Genomic DNA, 12,471 nt, shown 5'->3' with positions numbered 1-12,471 from the left:
CTACAAACCCCTTCTGGAGCAAAAATGGACAGACGTGTCTCAGTGGTGCTTCCCTGCTGTGTGTGCACAGCATATCATTCTTCCAGATTCCCTTTCTTCCCCCCAGGACAGACACATTCATTTGTACATTTAAAAAATCACAGAACAATCCATGGCCAGTCAATACAAAACCAGCAGAAAGACAATATCATTGATCTGAGTGCAGAGCCCTGATAAAGGCAGTGCCCTCAGTGGCTTCACAGGCTAAGCCAGGCAGTGCTCCGGTGGTTTTCCTTTTAATTGTGTTGTGCCTTCTCTACCCTCCTTAGGAACCCAAAAAATACTGCATTGTTAGTCTCTATATCCTTCCCTTCCCGGGTTAGAAAGCTCTACTGCAGCACATTTACACTTCCTAAACAAGCATTCGGAATTAAGAGCATTTAATCAAAACCTTTCTTCTGATTAACTGTACTTTCATCAGGAAGATTTTAAACACGTTTTCATTTTCATCATAGGAATGTTGACAGACCTCCTTCATCAGTCCTTTAATTAACAGCAGGTAAGGGAGGCAGAGTGAATATGACACACTGTTACTTCTGCTTGATTTCAAGTCTGCTTGTGAGACTTTCTCTCAGCTCATAGCTGAAATTGTCTTATCTCATACATTCCCAGCATTACTGTTTCATGTAAATGTCATTTTTGCTGTCCAAAACATTAAAAAAACCCACACCAGTGTGCTCTAACTCCTGTCTGTCTCTGAGAGACATGAGGGAAGCTGTATGCTTTTGATCAAAGACAAGATCCCCACTTCAAAGCAACACCTCATCTGTAAATACATTACACAGAGCTCGTGCTGCAGGAAGGGGACTCCTTGATTTCACATAACCCAAGGCTCGTACCGTGGGATTCGCCCGCGCTCGCACAGTTTAATCTTCCTCCTCTGAATATAGACAGAAAATTACACAAAAAGGTTCCAAAGACCTTGGGTTCCAGTCTCCTCTTCTTTATCTAAGCCCAATAGACCCCAGTCCAACACTTCACTGAAGAACACCTGACTTACTGTGGACTGAGAGAAGAACATGGAAAAAATTACACATTTCAGAAGCATCACAGACTTTTTTTAAACCCAAGTCTTCCTTCCTGTGACAGAAGGTAGGGGCTACATGGCTGCAGATGCTCCACCATTCATTTGATTGGGATCTTCCAACATTTTTTCTATCACCATTGGAGATGTTTTTGTTATTTCTTTCCTTGCTGTAGTCTAGAAAAGCCAAACAGAATTCCAGATTATCTCTGACAGATTTGAGGGTGCTGGGAAAGGACATGAAGTCATTTCATACCCTGCTGATCAGCATGGGCATGGTGGTATAAGGTCATACAAATAGTAGGAACTCTTTGAGAGGTATCTACAAGTAATTGCACATGAAAAGAAACAGTTCAGAGTGGGCACAGAGGGGTCAGTTTTACCATCAAGAAACAGCACAATCAACAATGGGAGTGTGTAGGTACCACTCCCATCTCTGTGGAGTCAACAGGAAGCAGCCTAAGACTGAAATTAATTACAGTTTTCTGCACAAAATAACCCTAATTCAGTGATCTGGGTATGGTTTATAAGTCACATAAACTTCATTGCATCTTAAAGGAATCTCTATGAAAGAACCAAATTTTGGTCTTCAGGAATCTGAATTTTGAGCTTATTTTAAATTGTTCTGTTGTTCTACTAAAACCTCTTGTGTCTCTCAAAAGCAGAAAAAAATTTCCATTTACCTGAAGAGAATGTGCAATATGCTAGAAATGTGTAAGCTCTTATTGCTAATTAGGGATTAAAACCTCTTGAACATTCAAGACTGTTAATAAGCTGAAACAAGCCTTTGTTTCTGCTATATTTACTCTCAAGGTGTGCTGCTCCTCTTTTTCTCTAAATGTGGTTACTGCAGTAAATGCATAACAAAAAGATCTCAGGGTTCCTTCTCTGGATTTGGAAAGAATCAGTTCCTTTTAGGTTTCTACACTAATATTTTCCTTGTGGAGCAAAGTATAATCCTTAGTCAGAAATTTGGTATCACAGCCTGCTCTTTTGGTGAGACAGAAGCTTAAGCACCTTGCTCTCACTGTGCCAGCAGTAATGGAATTGTATTGTGGACATTTGGGCTGGATGGCAGAAGGTGCAGCCAGGAATGTCCAGCCCCACGTTCCCAGCCCATTCACATCCCAAGTGGGTGTTTGCATTTGTGGACATGTGTCTGAGACCTGGGTTCAAACAACAGCCCTGCCCAAGGCAGGAGATCTAAGGCCAGTTTGACCCCAACAAGGTGGTTCCCATCCTGTCTGTGCCAGAACTGCTCTCCTAAAGTAAAACCCTTGTCAAAATGGGATCCTGTGGGTCCTTGTGAAAGGTCTGCTGGAGCCCCACAGACATGGGACAAAACTGCCTGGGCAGGGGCAGAGGAGGGGCAGGGACTGAGCTCTGCTCTGGGGGGACCAGGGACAGCAGCCAGGGAATGGCTGGAGCTGTGTCAGGGCAGGCTCAGGTTGGATCTCAGGCAAAGGTTCTTCCCCCAGAGGCTGGTTGGGCACTGCCCAGGCTCCTCAGGGCAGTGGGCACAGCCCCAAGGCTGCCAGAGCTCCAGGAGGGTTTGGATGATCCTCTGGGGCACAGGGGGTGACTCCTGGGGATGGGCCTGTGCAGGGCCAGGGGTTGGACTGGATGATCCTTGTGTGTCCCTTCCAGCCCAGCTCATTCTGGGATTCTGTGAAAACAACATAAGCCAGTAAATCCTGCAACATTTATATGGAATGTGAACTTACAAAGATGTTCTCAGAGTACACAAAACCATATCAGACACTTCCCAGCTCGTGCTGCAGAGACCTGACAGGCCCTGTTTGTGCTATTAGCACTGAATATGTACCTTTTCACATGCTTGGTTGCATTTTGCCATCTCTACTCCTGTCTCGCAGTGAAACTCCCACAACTTCCCAAAGGGTGAAAAATTAAACAGTGTAGCAGACAGAGAGGGACTCAGCAGTTTGTACAAGCTCAGACTTCACTGAAAAGCTGAGGGCATACCTGGAAACACTTTTAAAATATATAAAATTCATGAATACTTTTCAGTTTGCAGCTGAGACATAAATATGTGTAATGAACATGTAACAGCCATCTCACCTCTCCAGCATGGATATATATCTGCTGCTTCACCCTCCCTTGGAAGCAGAGTGATTTAATGTGCTTTGCTTGGGAAGTCACCCTCCAGCAAAATAAATTTGATTTCTGCTGCAATCAAAAGAATTTAAACAAAATCACCTCTCAGCTCTCCCTAGGTTCATTTATCCAGACATCCATTTCAAGCCTTCATTTTCAATACAGAGAAATTAAAGCAGGTTTGTTTGAGGCAATCTTGAGGATTCTCCAAGGAGAGGTGTGAAGTCTAGTCCTACATGGCCACGTCTCTCACATGTGCCATATTTCCTCAGTCTGGGCTTATATTCAGCTCTCTTGGAATAAATTGCTTTCCCAGTTATGTTATTTGCATCTCTCTGTCTTCTAAAAGCAAAGTCCTGGTAATGAAATGGAAAGGGGAAAAGGAAGGGGAAGGGGAAGAGACTCTTCCCTCCCACCTTCCCACCATGCCCTGTCCATGCCCTAGTCAGGAATTTCCGAGTACATCATTCTCCAGGCAAAAAAGGAAAAAGAGCAGCAATGTGCTATGAAATCAGCTTTTAGGAGATGGAGTTTGGATCCTGAGCCTGCAGTTGAAGATTTAAATAGCTGCTCCTGCCAACCTGTAGGCTCAGCCTTGGTGATCACTCCCAGCAGTGTGGAATTGCAGAGGTGCCAGACATTCTGAATTTCCCTTTCCATGTATTATGGCTCTCTGCTTCATGCATCACATATAGTGCATGAAAATCACTGCAAATCACAGCCTTTTGCTCAACCAAAGACATTTTCAGCCATCCCTCTCTTTTCATGATGTTCAAACCACCCTAAATAACCTCCTGCTACTTAGTTTTGTCACATGATTTATTAAACGATGGAATCTGAATACTTTCCATGAAAGAGAAATTGGAAGTCATATTTTTAATTCAGACACACGGGATCTGCACATTTATTAATCCAGTGTAATAGTGTCATGAAACCATGATTTTTCACTAGTCATTAGTGAAGAAAGTTGTCTGGCAACCAATTACAGCTCAACAGAATAGGTCAGGACTATCTTTTTCCATTAATATGCTGCTGTCACCCTGTTAAAATGCTAAAAACAAGGACAACTCAAAGGACATTTAATATGAAGAACAAGTTTCTTTTTCATGTACGTTACTAAACAAATTGTTTATTCCACTCCATTCACACAGAAAATTTTAAACACCATTTCTAATAGATTTTAGACAAATATGTTGGAAATCTCATTTCCCATTTGAAACTGTACAACTTTCAAACCTGGCTAAATTTAGCCACTCCTATCTTTATGCTTGTTCACAAATTGAAAAAAAAAAAAAAAAAAAAAAAAAAAAACAACAAAAAAACCAACTCAAAAGATGCTCAGAAAATATTGATTTAGCAAATGTTTCACATCACTAACTTACTTTCATCAATTTTGTGCATCATCAGGATGTATTATCACACATTTGACTCCAGAATGAGGGAGATGACCCTGTACAGAGAGATCAGGTTGTGAAGGCAGCTGGAGAGGGTCAAAACAAGGAATTTAAACACAAAATCTTGCACTGGGATTCTCAGGATCTGGTTCTGCCAACAAATGTAAAAAAAAAAAAGAAAGAGATTATCAAGATCATCAAGGAAATGGGGGTTAAGGCTCTGACTTGTGGGATGCTCTATCCCACACAAAGAAATACCCTCTGAAATCTGGGGAGCTGTGTGGGATCTACAGGAACTGGAGGTTGAGAAGAAGTCTGTGAACTCTTCTTTCTGTTGAGAAAACTAAAGCTGAAGAAGGGTTTTGTCTAAATGATTGTTTGGTCGGTTGGTTTGGTTTAATATCTATTATTCTAAATGTTCCTCCCACAAAATTCTTAATAATTCCAGGTAATGTTATGAATCATAATGAAAACCTTCCCTAAACTTAATTTCCCCATAATGTATTTACCAAAGTTTGGGATGCCTCCTTCAAAGACAGACACCACCTTGGAAAAATGAGGCCACTGACTCGTTCCCTATTGAACATTTGAGAATCAAGAATTCAATCCCAGTGAAGTTATTTTCCCCACCTCTCAAATATCTCATGTTCCATCTTGCTGCAACAATGAAATAAGAACATACCTGACATTTTCCACAAGTGTTCTGCATCTGTTTTCGTACAATTTTACCCCCAATTTGGGTTACAATTTACCTTAATGGAGCCAAATTATCAGCTTTTTCTTCCCTTTAATGTCATTTCTACAGGCAGCTCAGCAGATAATTTTATGCTACTGCAGGCACACAAGGCAGATTCTAGTATTGATCTGAATTTTTCCCTTGAATATGATTTGCATTCCTAACCTGATCTACTTTTTTTTTTCTTCCCATAGAACATGATTTACATTCTTAGGTCTTGCTGCTTCATTTTAAAGCCATCTTGAAAAAGTCTCTTTCTAATCATCCTTCTAAATTCATGTGGGAATAACTCTTCCTATTGATGCTTAGGAGAGGAAAATCTCAAATAAATTGATGCTATTCTTGCAGACCGTAATGACTGGAAACTGTATTTGTTGATGGAAATCAGAGAAATTTTATAGCTTACTAATAATCTAGCTCTGGGACAGCTAATTACCAGGGCTTGCCATGTCTGAATACTGAGGAAGTGCATTCAATCTTCCAGCTCCTCTGAGCAGGAAAAAATCAGCAGGATCAGCCAAAGACCATCCTTGTGGCAAAGCAAACCCCAGCATAAAAACCCATTTCACACAAAGCAAAAAAGAGACATTTTCTTTGGCTTAAACATAGGTAGGTTGGGGAAAATTAATTTCCTTTTAGCCATGGCCTGTTTCCACCTGCCTTCCCCACCCACTGCACGTGCTGGAGGGGCAGATCCATTCCAGAGTGTGACCGTGGCCTCACTCCTTTGGGCCTCTTGCCACCCTCCCAATTTTCTCTCCAGGTTAAGCTCCTCTTCCACGAGACACAGGATTGCACCACTGAGGTAACACAGTCCATTATATCCCACTGTCAACATTAAAGAGACACAAATAAAAGCAAAGTGTTTAATTCTCCTGAATTTTGCCCAAATTTAAAAGTAACTCTGTGACAAGAATCAGCGACACTGATGTTCTCAGTTGTTCTCACCAAGTTCATTCCCTCTGCTATCTCATTTCTAAAAGCACCTATGTTTTAAATTTTTCTTGTAATACAAGAAGAAAAGTGCCTTCTCAAAATTCTTTCTGTAAGATCTGAATGACAAAAAGTAATTTACCTTCCTACTGCACTTTCCTCTTACCATTATTATGTTCATAATTTTCCACATATACTTTATTCACTAGAGGTAGTAAATGTTATACTTACAGCTTTGAACACAGCTGACATATCACAGTGGTCCAAAAACACTGGAAAAGGAAAATAGGAAACTGTATATCCCTGGAATTTTTTGTGGTAGAAGTATTGTATCACACTGGAAGGACACGAGAGAGGTTGTGTACATCACTACTCTATTTGGTTTTAAGTTTATTTTTGAAATGTATCATATGGGAAAAGGAAACCCAGATTTTAAGAAACTCCAGACAGGACAGACTCAGCCATATTCCCCTCCAACATCAAACACTGGACTGGATCTTGATTACTTAAATATTCCCCTAAGATACCTGAATAAGAACTGTAAATATACACTAAAACATCACATTTAGCACCATGAACAATAGTTTTGGGGTCTGAAAGCAAAGACAGCACTAAAGAGAGAGGATTGTGTTGCTTAGAGTATTACTGGCCAACACACCTTCAAGTGACAAGTAAAAGTAGGAAAATCTATGACATATTTCCTGCTTTTATCAAGTCAATGAAAGTTCAATTCATTTTTAAATAAACAAACAAAAGATATCATTTGTTTGTTTACTTTAATAAGGTAAACCTTTGTTTTTGTAAACTTTAATAAGGTCACCAAGCAATTTGAGTCATTAACACTCACACAGATGCTTCTGCTGAGCCCACTGCCCATTCACATCTGCCTTTAGCCAGAACCAGCAAAGACAGCTGAGCCAGAAAGGACTTGGAACTCTCAACTTTGCAAAGGAAGAGAAATCTGCCCCAGAACAGTGATTTTGTGGGACTGGCAGAATGTCTTTTGCATCATCAGAAGCTGTATCTCGGTGGAGCTCCTTTCAGCTGTAACCTCTGCCAGGCCACTCCTCCACCCACACTTTGGCAAATCCCAGAGTGTTTTCCTGAATAAACCCCTTTGACTGCAGGACATGCCCTTAACCAGACCACAAAATTGCAGCACATGCATTTAAGGTGGGATTCTTCATAAAAAAATAACTCTGGTGGGCATTTACAGGACAATTACTTTTGACATTAAACGAATTATTCTCCAGTGCAAGGTGTTCAGACTTTAGTCTATCACTGGAATTAATGAGGTGATCTCACACAGCATTGCAATCTGTAAATTACACATTTGAACTAAATCACATTTGCCTGTGCTATAATTATCAAGCTTTGTACCTTCATAGGCCTTATGTTTGCCCAAAGAGAGCTGAAGCCCAAAGTTAATAGCTTAGTGACCTTCCCCTCCATAGACAGCAAGTGAGGAGATGCAGGAAACTTCAGAGGTTGATGCAGATCAGAATTCCCTTCTGGAATTGCCTGTCCCTCTGTTGGTTATACAGGGAGGGGGGGATGTGCAGTTTAGCAGGGACAAATCTCTACCTGAGCATTCTTGGGCCTTTAAATCTGTGACTTATTTCACTTCACCACTTTATTTATGATTATGTCAACATGTTCAGAGTCTTTACTGAGACAAGGGAAAGCAAAGTGCAGTATCAGAGTGTGGTTTGTTCTTCTTAAAAGCACAAAAAGCATCACACCAGTGTTCAGCTACAGCTGCACTCCAGAGCACTTCAGATTGTTTCATACATGGAACTTCTTGGTGCTGTTGTTCTCATTGTTGAGCTATTTCTTTGCTGCTGTTACACTTTTGGACCTGCATTCTCCCATCTGGAGGTCTTTCTGTCTCTTCCTGTTCCTCCAGAGCACTTTGTGGGTGTTTTTTAAGCTCTGGGAGCCCATTCTGTGCCTTTGTTTCCTGGTTCTGTGCTGCCTCTTAGTGAATGGAGGTCATATAGATTTTTTTATTTTATTTTGTATTTTGAGATACTCGCTTTCCTCATTATTTTAAGGTTTTGAGTAAATAGTCTCCTCTTCCAGCTATCATAACACAATTAATGGGCTGTTTTCTACAAAGGTCAGTCCTTTGAACAGAGCAGTACAATCATGGGAATAGAAACAAAGCAACTTAGTGACCCTGATTTTTCAGTCTAAAGAAACTGCGGTTTTCTGAAATGACTTCCAACCTGTTAATCAGATTAGCAGAGACCTAATCCTCTGAAATGCTGACTGCTCCTCAGGACTTCTGTTTTATACTCCACACTGCCCCATTAGTCCTTTTACATTCAACGTCTTCCTTTGTCCAACAACACCCTCAGTGATCAATTCCTTCCTGTGTCCTGTATTTTATCAATGAAAATATTGCAGAGCAGGGCAGAACAGGAACCTCAATACTCACTATTAAAACCAAACAGACAACCTTTGAAACTAATTTGTTAGGACTGTGAATTGACTATCATCCGAAGGTACATTTTTATGTGTGCCTGTATCATGGTTTGGCTTTTTGGCACTGGTGTGAAAGTTTCATTTCTTAACAGCTCTTAAGAGCTATTTCAGTTCCTTTAGGCATCTCTGGGAGATGCCTGTGCTTTAAACAGCTGAGCTCTTTTGTTCAGGAGTGAATTTTTATGTCATCACATACACAATTGTTATTTATTTTGATATGCATATATGAATATAAGTATAAAACACTAGAAGTCCAGCAGCTGTGTACTTTAGTATGGCAATGCAGAGTTGCTGTTTGTGTTGTGTGCATGGGTCTGTTAGGAAATCCAGATCCTGGAAGAGTTTTAATCCATGCAGTTGGTAGTCTCAAGTGTCAACACATCTGCATTGGTGGCACAGCAATGCTTTGCCAAGAATTAAAACATCAAAAGTCTTATGGCACTTCTGAAGTCATCACCCCTGAAATCATCACCAGCACTGAAGCAGAGATTCGACACTTGAGATTACAATTGCCTGAGGGAAACAACAACCCTTTTCAAACCAGCACAGCACAGGAATGATTTTGGAAACAGCTCTTCATTTGCCCTGGTGCATGTATGATTTTCTCATGGATGGAAGAGAGGGTCTAAGGCCCCGGGAACTAAATATTCATTTTCAGGAGTTTGGAAAGGCTTTCAAGTGCTGCAGAGCCTGTTTGCTCCCCCGTAGGTGTGTGTGAGTGTCTCTGTATTATACAACAGGACTGTATCAGCAGCCCAAGGGCAGACTAGAAACTATCAGCTGAAGGAGTGAGTTCTCATCTCGAGGCAAACACATAACTGCTGTTATATCAGAATTCTCACAAAACAGCACAAGAAAAAGAGGTTGCCTGGAGAAGAGAGGTGTGAGAGACAAGGCGTAGGGTTATCTCTAAGATATGCAGTGAGAACTCCGTTCTTGCAAGAACACAGAGAGTTGGGAATTACTGGATTAGAAGACTTTTAATAACCTTCAAAGTGGGAGCAAAAGGAGTATGTGGAGGATGCCTTCAGTTTGAAAAACAAATTAGGTTTGACACATGAAGTAGTTAAGACACTGAGAGGTCTATTTTAATCTGCAAAAGGCTATGAACACTGGGTACATCCCCTAAAAATCTGTTCTAATGGTGGCAAGTTAAATCTGTGTCAGCTTCAAACAATCCCTTCTACTGCTGGGCCTCCTCCTTTCTTACCCTCTCAACTCAGAGCTTGTTTGTTTGCACAAATCCATCACAGCACCACTTGTGCTGGTTCTGTTCCTACATTTCATCTGCATGACCCCAGGCTGAGAATGAGAGGGGATTAATTAGACAGGAGTGTCAGTTCAGCTGACAGTCGGGTACAGGAGGTCAGGCAAGGACTCCACGTGTGCTGGTATGGCCAGAGACAGGCAAGGGCAAAGAAACACCTGTCTTGTGATCTGAAGGAGACTTTCTAAAATCCCAGGAGACTGACAGGAGGTCAGGGGAGCAGAACTAATGAATGCCTCCAAAACACACCATCCAGGGCAGAGGTGTGCACCAGGAAACCTTAAAATGTTCTCCAAATAAACACCACAGCTGTGAATACAGAGCAACAGAGAATTTCATATTTAGACTTACTCAGGTTTTCTAAGTTAAAAATTAGTGCTTTTAAGAGCTTATCTTTGTTCCAATTGACTTTAATCAAGAGCTTCAGAATCTAGAAAATGTTTTAAGTGAATAAAACTCTTAAGCAGAGGGCCCAGGGAACAGGAGAGCAGCTCTTTTGTGCTCTCTTTCAATGCTGTTGCTTTGCTGTTTTTCTTTGTTGTTGCATTTTTACAGTTTTCAGTACAAGTGAAGCACCAGAACTGTAGGTTTCACAAACAAAATGAGAGGTGCAGGCAGAAAGAGATCCTTGAGGAGACAAGTTCAAGCAAAAATTTAAAATCATTCTCTTGACAGTGTCAACCTGATGATCTTTTAAGTGTTCACTTTGCTATGATCTCTAATGCCCTTCATGTAGACAAGAGACTGATATTCTCCAAATGACAGAATCCCTTTGTTTTCCAATATTCTGTATGAAAACACAGTCACTTTTACTTTTTAAGTAACACCCCAGGAAAATAAAAATCAACACACTTTATATGACATGATGACAGGTCTTAAAAGGGTTTTAGTCAAATGAACTCAGGCAACACTAGTTAAATTTTAAGGCAAATGGTCTTGGAAAATCTGATTAAAATCTGTCATGAAACAAACACACCCTGTCTATGTCTGAGAGAAAAATCTTGGAGAATATTGTATCGTGTATTGAATTGTATCTAAACAGGGTCCCTTTAACATCCTGTCATTTCTCCTTCCCCCAGAGCTTATTTAGTCACCATGTCACTTCTCTGCCCACCCTGTGTCACAGCACCACTGCCCCCTCCCCTTGTTCTGGAGCTGTGAACCCGATGAAGCTGAAGTTTTATGAACTGTCTTTCTCATTTTTGCCTCTAAATGTCTGTACTTCTACCACAGTAAATGGGAATTTAATGCTTACTACTGATAGATAACATGAGCACTCTCAGCCTGCTGTTTGCTCAGAACAGTGCTGTGTTATGATGCTTCAAAACATTACTTCTCGTATTTATTTATTATTATTCATTATTATTATTATTTGTGTGGTATCTTGGTGAACTCTGCTGGACCAAACACTCTCTCTTTGCTCAGCTGGTGCTTTACCTGACCAAACTGTTCAGGATTTTGCCTCAGTCTGTCTCTCCTAAAAGTGAGAAAATGTAGAAATCAGGTGCCATCACATTTCCACTCCCTTCCTCTGCTACTTGAGCTTTGCCAGGAAACAACTCCTACAACCAAGGAACTAATAGTGAAAAATCATTATTATTACAAAACAACTGAGTCTTCTAAAACCTTGCCTGTAAAATGACTTTTGAAAAGGTTACTTTCTCAAAACATATAATGTCTTTCATTAACTTGTGGGAATAAAAGCAGGAGCAGAGCTGACAAGACTAATGACAAGGCAGTTCAGTGCAGTCTCTGTGCCCAGAGCACATCAGGGGATCAGAGCTCCTACAGCCACCTGAGAAGTGTCTTTTGAAGTCATTAGGATTTAACAATTAACAGAGAGATTTGTTTGATGGTTAGATGCAGCCACATAAGAAAGACATTCAGCTCCAATTACCCATTATTTTGCCTGTAACAGATTAACAGCATACTTTAAAGGCATTTTCATATCCAAACCTATATAATTGAAAGAGAAAAAATTCAATTCACCAACTTCACTACATTTAAAAAAGAATACCGAGTTCTCTTTTAATAACAAATGTGCAAATAATCATGACTTTGAACTGAAAGGATGAAAGACACGAGTCAAACCTGAGGAATCAGTGATGTCCATTTTCTATTTTATCAATTTTAATACTTACACAATATTTCCATGATGGTTGTCAAATTTTTTCTGTTGCCTGAACTGGGATATATTGAACTAGATAGCAAATGTTCATCCCTCTGCAGTCAGCAGCAAAAATCCTTCTTCTTTTTGAGAGTTATTCTTTATTAATTGGGTCTCTGGACCCTGTTAATTGTTAACAGCAAAGGGAGCGAGAGACTCAGGACTGCGTCTGATCTGAGCCACAGCTCTTGAATGTGCTCTGAATATTTCATTATAAGACTCAATTTTGCACCATGAGACAACTTGAAATAGCTATTATTTTTTCTTACCTGCACTTCCCATTTAATGTTTAATGCTTCTCTCACTTCC

General features: G+C 40.5%; 1 long non-coding RNA gene across 6 annotated transcripts in view; it reads right to left on the bottom strand.

Moving 5' to 3' along the window:
* LOC113976641 overlaps positions 1 to 12,239 on the bottom strand; it is a 93,674-nt gene extending 81,435 nt beyond the window's left edge. For 2 of the 6 annotated variants that reach the window (XR_003537133.1, XR_003537136.1), the window contains exons 1-3: positions 12,137 to 12,239; positions 11,433 to 11,557; positions 6,473 to 6,578 (exon numbers count right to left, since the gene is read on the bottom strand). This is a non-coding gene — a long non-coding RNA (uncharacterized LOC113976641). Of the gene's footprint in view, positions 1 to 3,142; positions 3,251 to 6,051; positions 6,137 to 6,472; positions 6,579 to 9,914; positions 10,031 to 11,432; positions 11,572 to 12,136 lie in introns of those variants that run through there. The other 4 variants (XR_003537135.1, XR_003537137.1, XR_003537134.1 and 1 more) reach the window with 4 other exon arrangements.
* Between the last annotated feature and the right edge of the window lie 232 nt (positions 12,240 to 12,471).

The sequence above is a fragment of the Neopelma chrysocephalum genome, unplaced genomic scaffold, assembly GCF_003984885.1.
Source record: "Neopelma chrysocephalum unplaced genomic scaffold, ASM398488v2 Primary Assembly neopelma1_177, whole genome shotgun sequence".
Lineage (NCBI taxonomy): Eukaryota > Metazoa > Chordata > Aves > Passeriformes > Pipridae > Neopelma > Neopelma chrysocephalum.
This window is presented reverse-complemented; position numbering and strand designations above follow the sequence as displayed.